At 34.8% G+C, this 14834-nt stretch overlaps 1 protein-coding gene across 1 annotated transcript in view; it reads right to left on the reverse strand.

The window, feature by feature from the left end:
* Positions 1-14834, reverse strand: part of LOC119637368 (cell wall protein RBR3) — a 229270-nt gene that overhangs the window by 1302 nt on the left and 213134 nt on the right. Inside the window, exon 8 of the transcript XR_005247245.1 lies at positions 1733-1856. The gene's annotated coding sequence lies outside the window, so the exon portion shown is untranslated. The remainder of the gene's footprint in view (positions 1-1732; positions 1857-14834) is intronic.

The raw sequence follows: 14834 nt of genomic DNA on the forward strand, positions 1-14834 counted from the left end.
ATTGCTTTTTAAAATTCGATTCAGTCATAACGCTACGAAATATTTTATTTTATTTCGTTCGAAGTCAAACGAAAGAAAGTAAATTTTAGTCAATTTTTTACTTTTATTTTCTACTTTATAGATTTTCTTCATTTTCATCACTTTGAGCAAAGGCTGAAATTCCCTTTGGGACACATATCGCTGGATGTGGATGATACCTGCTTGTAGTTACGTAGTTACGTCTGCTCTCACGCATTCAAATTCTCACATACGTGTTCAGCTAATATTTGTATTTTTGTTAGCTACTGACTTTATTAGAAATTATTAATCTTGAAGTGCGAGCGTTGCAAGTGTTAAACAAAGTAGACAAACAATGAGAAGGTCGCTTACTACAGAAATCATCATAGCAGGTAGTTATAGCACAACGATTTCTTTTGTGAGCAAAAATTGTAGCTTGCTGGGCGGCGAATCTTTCGGGTGCGGCGAGAGGAAAAGGATGTGAAATTCCAATTGTGCCAGTTCGAACGAGATTCGGGAGTATATTTACGATATTGGGATGTAATGTGAGCCCAGTATGTTTCACTGTACTCATCAACGGTATCAAGTGACCTATTTGTGTTATTGTTTTATTGTTTTGATTTATTGGTTTTGATTAAAAATAAGGCTGAGCCATTTCATTTCCGACGAATTTGGTACAACAACAGAGTAAAATTTATGAATTCCTCTAGCAGTTTGTATATCGTTGTATAAGCTTTCATTTAAAAAAGAAATTTTCGCTTGAAAATTTGGGCTCTTGCGTTTGTCCACCCGCTGCGTTTCGTGCGAATGAGTGGCAAGTCTTAATCTATCTTCACTATTCTCACCAATATCTCTATTAAGTTTACGATTTACATACCATCGTCTATTTTTTGCAGGTAAGGTTTATATCCTGCACAACTTATGGTATAGTGTTTTCATATTTTCTTCTCATATCTGAATCGATTTAAGACTGTTCCTGCCTTCGCCAGTCCAATGCTTATCAATTTACTTTGGCATTCAATTGTTCAGTTCACAATAGTTGGTTAAAGCTTGCTACGCTCACCTGTCTAAGTCGGAGAGTAAATTCTACTGCAAATAGTCTGCTGAATCGAATCGTTCTTTACATTTAAGATTTCTAATCGATTCGACACGAATTCGTGTTATTGTGATGTACCAAATTAATGTTGAAAATTTCGATGGAATGAAGTCATATCTTGTACCTTTACCATGTAGACAATGGCAACATGGGTTCATTTTTGTTATTTTTTTGCAATGAAAGTAGCCCGCCCTACCACAGTGACTTGGCAAACTGACTTTGCACAGTAAGTTTAGATCATACAGATGTACTTCTCTGCACCTCTTCTATATACAAAAGTTCTTTGAATAAGTGTGACAATATGCTGTGGTTTTCAGTATTTTGTAAAAGGACCTCTCGACCTTGTTTGTTAATAATTTTAAACTTTTAAATTAATTTTGAATTGTCACGTGATTAACATATGTCTTACAGAAATTTGCCTTTTGTAATGAGCGAAAGCTTTCTGTTATAGTGCATATCGGTCTTTGCGTACTGGTCTATTACGTAATTACAAGCAAACCTAATTGAAATTGCAACAAGAGATTCGGCCATTATCATCTATCGGCTTGCGACAGCAAAATTTGTGAAAGCATTTCTTAAAACATTAGATTTAGCCATCAGGGCCATGTATTTATTTGTTTTCAATTCCATTCAACTTACCATAGGTATGCTGAAATATGGGACGCAGACACTCTTCCAGTGGGTCCAAGTAGCTGCTGGTTAATATAATGTCGGTATATTGATATTTTATATCTTCATATAAGGCAGTCTTTGTATTGTATGCCTGCGTAAAAAAAAAGAAGAGTCCAAAAAATATGTTGAATAACTAAAATGCATTTGAGCGTTTCATACGTAAAGCATCACCGCAGCATGAGAAACAAAATAATTTTATCATCGCTTCATTCGCATTAAACATCTTATTAGACTATATTTATATTTGTGCTCATACCCCCGACGCTCCAGCCAAATACATTGTACGGGCTGTGAACGTCTTTGCCGCAGTAAAATGCAAGGCGCACTAAATTCGTATCGGATTGAGGTGAGCGACGAGGTCCCTACACACAGTTAGCATTAACTCCTGATTTCGTTTAAGCGATTTTGCAACCAAAATAAAGGCTTCATCATCTGCCTGTTATGAAGTAAGTCAAACCGTTTTGTAACATGTGTAACTTAATTGCAGCAACCTAAGGTCTAGCACCGCTATGAACTTTTCAGAAAATAGATTTTTTTCTTTTTGTTGGAATAATAGAGACTCGGATCCTTTCTTTAAATTGTAGGGTAGTCCCGAAACGTTCCGAAAAACCTACCTTCTTTAAATGGATCTCTCCTAGGAAATTCAAGCCTAATGTCCCCCCTATTGAACACTAATTTCTCTAAGGATTTCCAAAGAGAAGACGGTTAGTGCACCTTCATCGACACAACCATTGAATACATATGCGGTGAATCGCGATTCGAAACGAGTCCAAAACTCTATCAAAGTGAAAATATGTGTTCGCCTTGAGTTTTAATATGAAGTTTAAAGAGAAAATTATGGAAGGAGATCTACAATACGTCTCTGTTAACCCTCAATAATGGGGAAGTGAAGATTAGTAACATACCAGTGCGTCTTAAAATAGTCTTCTTCTTCATTATGCAATTGTGGACAAATTCCTACAATAAACCACATTCTGTGTGACTGGGGTCACTGTCACTTTATTAGAAGAATTGCATTTGGAACCACTAATCCTACGGACAATTACCAATCGGCCACAGAGCGCAGCATTGATGCGCTTATATATTACTTTATTCAAACTATTAGGCTCAATATCTAATTGTCTTTTCTATGATAGAGCTAGGGCTATCAGCCCGTGTTGTTAATGGTCAATGATTTCTCTTAGTCTAAGAATTTATGTCATTAGTCTAAACAATTATAATAATAATAACAATAATAGTATTACGGAGTTATTCGGTTTTTGACGGGTTCAGCAAAAAAACTGCTTATAATAATAAGAGAAAATGTTTGCATATTGGAAGAGATTGGAAACTAAACCAAAAATTATTATTATAGCAAACAAAAATATGCCGATAACAGATTTCAAGACTTTGGACGCGCTTCAAACCTCAAATACGGCGGAGAGACAGAGAGAGAGATAGTGGTGAGTGGAGAGTGGAGAGGCAGAGGTTCATTGACCAGTCGCTAAACCCACAGCACTTATCGATTGGGCACACGCCCACCTTCCTGTTTCTTTCGCTTTTCTCCGCTTCTTACTGACCGTCACTATGTGGCACGAACAAAGGACATCCTCTGAAGAAAAAAAAATCGTTTTTCTTCCCAACCACAATTTTTCAAAACAGAAAATTTGCTCTTTTTTGATCGGAAATTGGACTTTTTCACTCAATTACACGCTAATCGCATAAAACCATTCATGCACTTTTCTATCTTTCGATTAACTGATTTTTTCAAGGTTAAAATGTGGGCCAATTACACTGAATGGCGTATGCGGCCTTAAATTCGCTCAAAATCTTGAATTTCGGTTTTGTATGTTTTAATTAGATTTTGAAAAGCAAGTAGACAAGATTTCCATAAGTTATTCTTCGTAACCAGTGTTGTTCACAAGCTATGTATAGATACTTATCGTAGTTATATTAAACGCAAACAATCTCTGATAGTCTCATACAATTTGCAAAACACTATATACCTCTCATTCCTTGAAGTTATATCGCACGCTGGTGGATGGTTATTTGCTCAGTAGGTTTCGCTACTTTCGTGATTTGAGGTAAAAGCCATGCGTTTTCCTTTCAAGTTTTGTGCAAAGTAGTGATCGATCATGCGACATTGCTGTACTTCCGGTTGTTTGCTTGCTCATCAAAAACAAGGCAAAAAAGTGCTCTTAGTAAGGAATGGAGAAGACGGCAAAAGTCAAACACGGTACAGGAAATTTTAAAAGTAACTAGAAGAAGCAAATGTTTTTTTTTTTTTTTTTTGTTCTTTTTAATTTTTTAATTATCGTTCATCTTTTACTATTCGAAATACCCTTGGACATTGAGCATTGGACATTGATCACTTAGTGATTAATTTATTCACGATTTTAAATTTCTAAAATCATTTTTGCATAAGCGCTGTAGACTCAAAGCTTAACTCCTTCCTTTGTATCCAAAAAATGCGAAGCAAAAACACTTGACTTCTTTTCTCGTCCTCGACTTTGAATAACCCAAGCTCCTCGGTTTTTTTTCTCAATCGTGTCCACCCGTTTAGTAATATGCTGTAGAGAGACAACAGCAGTTGGCATTTTACTAATTTTCTGTTTGATTTTTTTCTGTGCATGAGTGCTTCAGATTGCAATTCTACTTTTATTCACAGAGTACAAATAAAGTTTTATAGCAATATATGTCTGTCTGCATATTTATGCCTTACGTCACTTGCGGTAAGGATGTGTGCAACATTCGTAATAATTGTCGACAGATATACCGCTTAGTATACGGATCGATATCGAATTAAATTTTCCGAATCAATCAACGCGTACTTCCTCGTATCTCTATCCGTCTATCCTTTGCATTTGTCCGCGTATATTATGGTCAATCTACAGGTCGAAATTTTCGATACATTTCCGTTCCGACCATTCTTCATGTAAGGTCCTATTCTGAAATATTTCCCGACATATAAAGATTAAGAAACAAAAAAAAAACCAAAACGGTGGTCCATTAAGGGGATGTAGAAAAACTAAATCGCGATTCGAACATTTTTCTGCATCCCTTTTAGAAAAACCTTCTTATAGAAACTGAACCTAGGTCCATAATAGTGAGCGAAGAAATAAATTTACTGCGTTAAGTGCGGACCACATTGGTTCATAATAGGAGATCTGGTGAAGATTAAGCCTTTGTATGGCAATAAGGTTTGCCTTTTGATATTTTGTAATGAGCTTCAGAATGATGGAAGGCGATCTGATGTGCGGAATCGTGACCGTTTCTAAAGTTTGTATTTCATTTGGTTCGCTTGTAAACAGTTGACGCAAAAATCAATTAACTTTCTAGGTTCCATTTAAGGATTTAATATTTGTAAACTTTTTTAGTAAGTGCAAGTTGGAAAATGATAAGACTTACGGACAAATATAACTAAATCGAGCTAGAATATCAGCTTAATCAAGAGTGGTATGTGTCGCGTTGGCAGTGTCTCTAACGCATTTATGTAAATATTTGCAAGAATGCAATGAGTGTACTGTCAAGCGTCCCTCTTCCTCTAATGGTGCTGGTGGGTATGCAAGAATAAATAAACTAATGCTTATCAAAAGATTTGATCTTTAACTTTTTTGGACCCTTTACCAAAGAATTCTTGCATTCCTTTCACACAAGCCTACGTAAGTAAGGACTTACACTAAAATGCAGTTGTTACAAACAATATATTGTTATTGTTATAGAAAAAAAAAAAAAAAAACAACAACAACAACAGAAGAGAAACAATTATTTTACAAATTATTTGCTAAGCATTATGCCGACTAAGGAGAGACGTAGCATTGCTATAGTAGTAGATAACTTTACTCATGCATGCATATGTATATGCAACTAACATGCGGGTATGTCTCTTGCTGTATTACATTAACGTTTGAAGTTGGCGTTTGCCAATAAATTTAAGGCAGACTTGGATCCAGACCTACAGATAGGAACATAAATTTATTGTTAAAATAAACTTGAATGTTTGAGAATATAATGTATGTATAAGAGCGCGTGCATATGAAAAACACACACATATATATATATATTATATATATACATATTATATATATGTATGTATGTATGTATGTATGTAGATCTATAGAAGCAGGTTATATGCACATAAACATGTTTATTTATGTCGTCTGGACTTTTTATGCATTAGAAGTGGGTGAAAAAGACGTCGGTCAGACCACCATCAATTGGTCTAAAATGGTGGGTGGATTGCATTGCGAATGCCATTGTTTTTCGTGTCGTTTTTGTTTTTTTTGTTTTTTTTTTTTTTTCTAATTTACTGTAATTGTATACAGTGGAGACAGTTATTAATTTTGTTTTTACAATGTGTTACGCAGATAACTACTCGAGTGGGTGGGTAGTGTGAAAGCAGCAGCAAATGTGCTCGCATTCAATGAAACGAATGTTATTGCTTTTGTTGATTCAAGTCAAGTGGGAGATTTAAATTTGGTATGGAAAGCAAACAGATATTAACGTGTATCCGCATCTAAGATAGTATATATGCATGGATGCATATATATATATATATATGCATGCATGTTTTTACTTATATTTGTTATTTTTAATATATAAGGACTTCTTTATTAAAAGCTACAATAATTACATTTGGGCATGGCGCCAGTTGTTTGTATGCGTGCATACATATATACATTCATTCATATGTAGGTTGTTTATAAGCACCCGTGAAGAGTTCAGCACATGACTTGTTACAAATTAAGCAGAACAATAAATGAATAATGTTACGTGCGCATAACGTCGCAATGAGTGAGACTAATACAAAGCACAGAGTCATTACGTCTGAGGTACTTGTACGGTTTCTCTCTGCTCAGTTTTTGTAAGGAAGGTCAGAAACTGGGCTGACATTTTCAAAACGCAAGAAAAAAAAAAACAAAAAAACAAAAGTGACATTCTCCTAGACCTTCTTTTTCTTCTTCTTCTTTTTCTTTTTGTTTTTCGCCTTCGTCTTCCTTTCATTTTTTGTTTTTTTTTGTTTTTTTTTTTTTTTGTGACAGTTGGTTTAAATGTTACAGTGCGTGTAGTAGGGTTGGTCTGTGTAAGCCTTAAGTTCGTTTCATTTATTTTATGCGTTAATGCTTTTTCCACTGAGAGATTTCATTCTTTCTGTTTGTATAAAAGTGTATATAATACAAGTGTTATTTAACCACCCTAGCAGCCTCATGTTTTTGTGACAAAAGGCAAAAACTTAATTCAGCAAACGTTGATAAATGACACTGAAGTGAATAGTTCTTGAAAAGAGATATTATTAATATGTTTCACTTTTTCCTTTGTTTAAACAACAACTAATTAGTGCAATGGTACAAATACGCTTGCTTATAATTGCTGTACCGCTTTAAATCGTTAGCCATTTAGACTTTGAGGAAAAAAACGCCATATTAATTGAAAGAAGAAAAACATGAAAAGTAATTCAAGCAAGCAGGCCTCAATTTATTAGTCCCACATAGATCACGCCCTAGCAAAACCAATAGGTTTTCCTTTTTATCTACTTTTAAAACTCGTCAAAGCTGTAATTGCATGTGAAAAGTTTTTTCCACGCAACTTATTTTTGACAACATACTGTAAGGATAAACACTTACTACTGTGGAGATGGACTTTTAACCTTTCATACGCTTCCAACATGGATCCCTGCAACGGAGAGCCGCTTTAAGAAAACCGTACCGAAATCTCGCGACTGTTAAATATTTTCTTATTTTCTCTCCCTATATTCATTGCACTGTCATTGGCTAAATCATGAACTTGTTGTTATGAGCTGAAAAAGTGATAGAAGGCTGCGGAATAAGTGATAACAGTAACAACTGTAACTCATGACAGTTATGAGGGCCTCTGCACTTTCAACTTCCTGTTCTTCCATTCGTATGTTCCTCGGCTTACGGGTTTCTTTATCCGACATTCATTCTGTTCATGTGCTCGTCCACACGTTTACTAATTCATCCATCTTTTCGTTTAGCCTAACGGTTGTTAATCTATCGATCTCTGCATTCATCTGTTTACCTGTCCGAGCATCCGTTCCATTTGCCGTTCGACGCGTACACATATTTTTCTTTCCACTTATTCATCCATCCGTATATCGTTCATTCAACTTGTTCTCAACTGCTCACGCATTTATTCATTTTCCATTCTTTTTTCGCCAGCTTTTTGTATCGAAAAGTTAGTAAAATAAATTAGATCTTGGCGCACATTTTTACACATAAGATATGAACTTTGGCATAATCTGGTCCCGACTGCTTATTGATATGACACTAATTACCTAACAACTGTCGCAAATACTAAGAAACATATTCTGCCCCTTTTGATCGGCCGGGGATCATAATATAAAACGAAATATATTCTTCTTCTTATAGTTGCGTTGATTTTATAGCAATTCTGGTATCCCGAAGGTTACGTTGTAAGAAAAAGTTTTGTTATTAGTTTCAGAATTGTGGAGGCAGCAAAATGCCTTGTAACGTGTAATGCCTTTGCAGCGTTGTTCAGGATGTCATGACGTACATGGTTTTTTGCTTTTTTTCTACACGCTTTCAGATTGAATTCAATCCGTAATGATAATGCACTCGAACGTTATATTGATTGATAGTAACCTTTTAAAACGAATATTGTTTTATATTCTCTCTCTTCTTCTCCTTCTTCTTCGTCTTGTATTCTTTATGTGCTTTTCTTCATAATAATTGTATATTTGGTTGTGATGATCAGAACGCTTACCCAATTTTGTTTTGTTGAATTTTGTTTTTTCGCTTTGTTGTCATTTTGATGTGAGCTTATGTGTGGGCCAATATAGACGCGGGGATACAGGGTAGCCCTATCATTCGAGACGGCCGGCTAGTGTACTTGTCGCCTTTGATTGTTTGAGTCCTTTTGCGCAGAGATGGTGTTGTTTTACATTCTGTACATTATTTATTGTGTTCTCGCGCACTGGTACTGCCGAAGTTGTTCGTTCCGCTGCTATTGTATTCATGTTTACTCTGTCACTCGGTGTTAAATTAAATTTTAAATTTTAACACAGAATCATGACGCTTTTGTAACATTTTACCATAATTTGATATTTTAATTTTGCATTGTTTGTGCGCGTATCGGTTTGTGCTTCCTTTTTGGCTACCCGGCCCCCTTTTCGGTGTTTGTTTATTCACTGACATGGTTGGTGCGCGGTTGTATGGCTCGGCGTTTACGGATGAGTGTTATTGCATTGCTTTGAAATCAACGGTGTGTCGGTTGCTTGTAATTTGGAAAAGTTTATTTTAATTAAAATAATCGTACCGTGTGTTTATATGTATATGTTTATATGCTGATGGGGGTAGGTGTGCGCAAACATTCGCCAAACTTAACGCATACGAATAATATAAGCACTCTTTTTAAATTATAGCCAATGTTGATCATTTGCCATAATTTGCATAAAGAACATTTTAATTGAAAAGTTGAGTATAACTTATGCAAAATCAATTGTAACCGTTTATAAATATGTAAAGAAACAAAAAAAAAAAGAAAAAAAAACTTATAAATATAGGAAACTGAAGCCTAGATTAGCTTGAACTTAAACGGAACAAACAAACTTTCATCATAACTTATATGTTTGACTAGCATTTTGCATTTATTCCAATGCTATTTTATTAGTTTATAGATTACAAGTACAACTGTCTGGACCATTAAACAATGTTACAAATTGCCGCGATACTTTTTTCGATACATTGTCCCAACAGTCATATAATACCGTTCAGAAAACTCCAAACAAATCAGCAATGATTACGTTAATGTGTTTTAAGCAATAAGCTTTTAGTGTTTATTAGTAAGAACACAAAAAGTTCTCAGTTAATTCAATTAGAGTCAGGTTAGAGTGTTTTTAGCAATTTAGAGTTAGTCTTTGTTAATAAAAATCGAAAAAATCTTCATTTAACTCGTTAACTCGTTAGTTTTCGGCTATCGGTTTTTAGTGTTTAATAATAAAAAGAGGAGAAACCATCAATTGAAATAACGACAGTCAGGTTAGAATGTTTCTGGCGGTCAGTGCTTACTTTTTATTAATGAAAAGAGCAAACATCCAGAATTAAATTAATGAGAGTCAGGTTGAAGTGTTTTTAGGAGCCAATTTTTAATGTTTACTAATGAAAGGACAAGTAATTTTCAGTTAGAACGAAAATTAAATGAAAATTTAAAAATAAATCAAAATATTCAAAGGGAACGAGATATTAAAAGATAATGTCTTTTACGTTCTCTTTTATATTTTGGTATTTTGCAAAAAAATTCGAAAAGCTTTTCAGCTTTTATCGAACTTTTGAAGTGGGTAAAGCAGCAAATAACATACGATATATACCTAAAGGCATTCAATCAATGTAAAGTACAAGCAGAGGAAGTTGAAAAGTATTTTTTGCTTTAGAATCTAATGAAATGTTAAAAAAGCGAAGAGAGAGAAGTGGAGCTTAAGGCAAAATAATGTAAAAATGTAATAAGTTATCGGTCACTGTATATAAGTAACGACTTAATTTCACGCAAAATGATAAAACCACCATTGTACGACGAAAAGAAACTGCTTATTTCGATATTTTAACAGCCAACGGCCTTGTTCTGGCACAGGATTAATAAAGCGTTGCATTAGGAGCTGTCTAATCCCCTCAAAGTACTTCTTACTTTCCCATATCCTGGATTTGGTTACAATGTCATTATTGAAAATGCTTTCATGTATGCTAGACGCTAAAGTCGATTGTCGTTGCCGTTGTTTTCTCAAATTATATTTAGTTGAGTTAGCTTAAGTTGTGGCATCAGCTGCATGAGTTTGAGTGACGTAAGCGATAGCTGCCGTCGTTGCAGCTGTTGACTTATTTAAGCTGCCTAGTGATGGATATAAACGGTTTGCACTTTCATTAGCGTTATTACTGGAATTATTGCTTGTTATTAAGTCGGATGTCACATACGGCACATCACTACCTACGCTCGGGGATGATTTGCGATTCAATTTATTATCTTGTTCCTTTTGTTTAGTTCATTTATCAAGTTACTTCTTCTCAAGTACATTTATTGTATTCTCGCGTGTTCTCTTTTGTGCCTTTTATTTTGTGCTATCTTTTAGTTTCCTATCAATGTAATTTCTGTAATTTACGTAAGTGCTCAATGGTTTCACTGAGCCTACGTTCGACATTTCCTAAAAGCTTTACTGCCGCTAATAACATACTCTTTGACGGCGTATTATCTTCTTCTGTATTTTTGTATGCATCTAACCTTTAAATCGGTGATAACTTTGTTGATGTTTAGCGCTAACATTACCTTTATCATAAGTCAATTGCTTGTTGATTTTTTTTTAGAAATTTTTCCTTCTCCAGAAACACTCACTATACAATTTTTAACACTACCTTCACCAAGCCTGGCGGAAAGTACTTATACCTATAAAGTACTTATTTCCACTTTTAGAGAATCATCTCTCTTGCACGCCTCGAAGTTCGTTAAGATCAGTTCTATCTACATAAGCCAAGCATTTCGTGGAACGCGTTGTCTTTGAAAGGAAAGAAAAATTTATATGCGTTATATTGTGTAAGGCCATCGAAAATCTAGAGGTGTTGTTGGTTTTTTTATTAATAACTCATAACTACGGCTGAAAGAGCTATTGAAGACGTAGCATCTTCTCTGCTACTACGCTGCTCTCCTTTATGCTGATCATAGCCAAACGGTGTAAAAATTTTACAGACCCATAAACAATTCGAGTAAGTACCGGAATTGATGCCGCCATTGCCCTTAGAGGCGATGTTTAGATGCCTTAGGCGGCTTATGTTTTTTGCCGCTTATCGAGCTTTGTGTTCTACGCGGAGCTTATTAAGTTAGCAAAAACTCCATTCTCATCGCTACTATCAATACTAGCAATAATGGAAATTTCTCGGCCTATGCAATCTACATCAAGCGTTTCACCTTTCAAAACTCAATACTTCAATGTTTTCAGGTCAAACAGCTTTCATGTTTGCTAATATTTATAATATTATGCTTACGCTGAAAGCCATTTGTGTGTATTGAAATTCTTGCCTTTTTCTAACGCGAATGCTTTTAGCATATCTAATAAATACGAAATATCATCGTATGCATCGAGAATGATTCAGATACCTTGTATCACTTTCAATTGCTCGTACATATCGCATATTTTATCGTACACACAATATACATTTTATACTTCAAATCATATTTGTATAGAATCGGAACGAGCATCGCCTGCAATTGAACTGATACTGTGCGGAGGTTTTAATAAGGGAACCATTTAGAGTCCGGCTTAGAGTTCAAAACTAACAAATCTGCTACTCCGACTTCACATTTTAGAGAATATTGGTGTTTATTAATTTTGTTGAACATGAATTCCCAGTCGAAGAAAAGCGAGAAAACGACTTCTTTTCTTTTTTTAGCTGCGTGTCAGTATTCATTCAAGGGGCTTTCGCAGAGCGGAGTAGTTAAGAAGCGCGGTTACTAAGTCGGCAAAGCCGTACATAACATATATACTGTTACGAAAATCCCAAATCCAATTAATTCCAGCTAAGTAATTTTCCCTAATAATCAATTGCCTAAAGAAAGAAAAATCAAATGCACATTCGCAGGCGCGTCATGCAGCTGCGGGCCGATAAAAACGATTAGAGGAGAAGCAGGCTGGGATTAAAAATAAAACCATAAATTTGGGTATAGTAACATGCTTGTAAAAATGTATATAAATGGAATACTTTTGGAAGGGAGAGTTAGTTAGGCAAGAACATTTCAGTTGAGAGTACGCCCAAGATAAATTGTAAATAATCCTACATTTAAGGAATATAATTGTAAATGAAAGAACCTTGAAGTGTATTTTTCTTGACCAAAATATCCACGATCTAGTGCTACGAATCTTATAATAGAAAAGCAGAAATTTGTAACAATTCTTTACCATTTACCACCATGTTTTCGCCTTTAGTCGCTACATGCTTTCATATACAAACTGGTTCGGTATGTGTATAGGCCCTAGGATTCCCCACCAAAACGTAGTCACTTGAAAACACTGCATCACTCTTCTTCTAGTTCGGTATGCCAATGATATCGAGTCAAATGACATCAAAATTCATGATGGGTTCACCTCGAGTGGATAGCTGTCAACCGGCCTTTCAGCCAGTCAAAACTTTCTTTTGTCAAAATAATTAAAAACTTTTCAAAACTTTTAAAAGTAAATAATATTTAAAAAAAAAAAGAATAAATAAATAACGAAACTTAAGTTTCTTTAAATATAAAGTTTTGCCGTCTTTATAAAAAGCAAGCTTCGGAATTGAAAGGTGAGCAATATTCGCAATTTTTACCAACTACTGTGTGCAGATTAAGTTGTGTTACCTTACTTAACCTTAATCGCAAGCGTCAGATCATAGGAAAATGAACAGAATGAATTTTAAACTTTTGAAATGGTAACGTTTGTTAGGCTGGATAAAGCGTCTCTAAGTTGCCGGCATAGTAATCAGGGTCGACTCTGTTTTTAGAGCGGCCATGTATGAAGCCATTAATAAATATTTAGGCATAATTATAAGTCGACATTTCTTATCAGATAAATTGTAAATGATTGGCAATAGTTTGAAACTTTCGTTTTTTTATTTTTACTAATTTTTTATGTATTTGTAGACGGACTAAGCACCCTTCTTAATATGAATAGCAGTAAGTAACCAGGAAAATATGGACCAAAGTTTCTTCGCTTATTTCAAGTTATATAATGATGAATATACTAAAAAGAGATGGAGACTTTAACAACGATAATGAGTTTATAAACACTACAAGAGCTCTGACTTCCTTTACTGTGCGTTACATGGTGAATGATGAGCTTAGTATACACTCATGTTAAATTGGGATATAGAGGAAGTATTATTATTATTATTATTATTATTATTATTATTTTAATTTTAGACTAATGAAATGAATTCTTAGACTAAAAAAAAGACATTGAGCACTAGCAACACAGGCTATCGGCTCTAATTTAAATAAATGGATATTAGATAGTGAACTTAGTAGTATTAAAAAAGTAATATATTGAATTGATATTCTGTTCTGAAGCTGATTGTGGAATGTTCAAAGGGTTAATAGAGGAAGTAATGAGATTATATTGATTTATATTATATTGAATGAATTATACCATGTCAGGCGAATTGTCCTAAAGTCTGCTTAACACTCGTATACCATTTTTACCCATCACCGAAAGAGGAAGGGTATATTCAATTTGTCAACACGTTTGCAACACCCAAAAGGAAACATCAGAGATCTCGCAAAGTATATACATTCTTGATCAGCATAAAATCATAAATCGATTTAAGCATACGCGGCGGCCCGGCGGTCCGTCTAACCGTCTGTGTACTGTCTGTTGTAAACATTCTCCTGGTTGCAAAAGTTAAGCTATCGACTTCAAATTAGGCATAAAACATTGGAAGTTCTTGAACGCACGTAGACATTGAAAATGGCCGAAACCGATCGAAACACACGCCTATAGCACCCTTTTGATTTTGCTCAACTATAGCAGGAACAGTTGATTTTTTTTTCACTACCTTTATAAGGCGTAGAAACAAGCACCTAAACGTGTCTGTTTGTTCGTCTGTCCATCTGTCTGTCTGCACAAATGTGCAGTATTTGTGGGAAACATTCTCCCGTTAGCGAAAATGAAGATACCGCCTAAAAATTTGCCTAAGAATTTGGAAGTGACTTAAACTTTTCTAAAGAAACGCCTATAACGCCTACACGCTTATGCGCCAAAAGCATTTATTTGAAAATTTTAAAAATTAATCCCGTTCACTTCATATTAAAGAGCATGAAAATTTAGTTGTTTTTTTTTTTTTTGTCTTTTTTAAGATAGCGGTGGTGGGTATAAAAGATTCGACGGCGAACATAATTTTCTTACTTGTTATGCGCTATACCACTTGTGGTACAAAGTACATTAAATTAGTGCGTATGTAAGAAGCAGAAGCGCTTAAGGTAGACCCATCTTATATTATACCAATCGATTCAGAATCATAATCTGAATTGATCTAACCTTGTTTTTGCGTCTGAAGTCTATCCATCTAAATTTTTGTTTAGGCTACAGTTGACAATTTTT

This window comes from Glossina fuscipes, unplaced genomic scaffold (assembly GCF_014805625.2).
Source record: "Glossina fuscipes isolate IAEA_lab_2018 unplaced genomic scaffold, Yale_Gfus_2 59, whole genome shotgun sequence".
Classification (NCBI taxonomy): domain Eukaryota; kingdom Metazoa; phylum Arthropoda; class Insecta; order Diptera; family Glossinidae; genus Glossina; species Glossina fuscipes.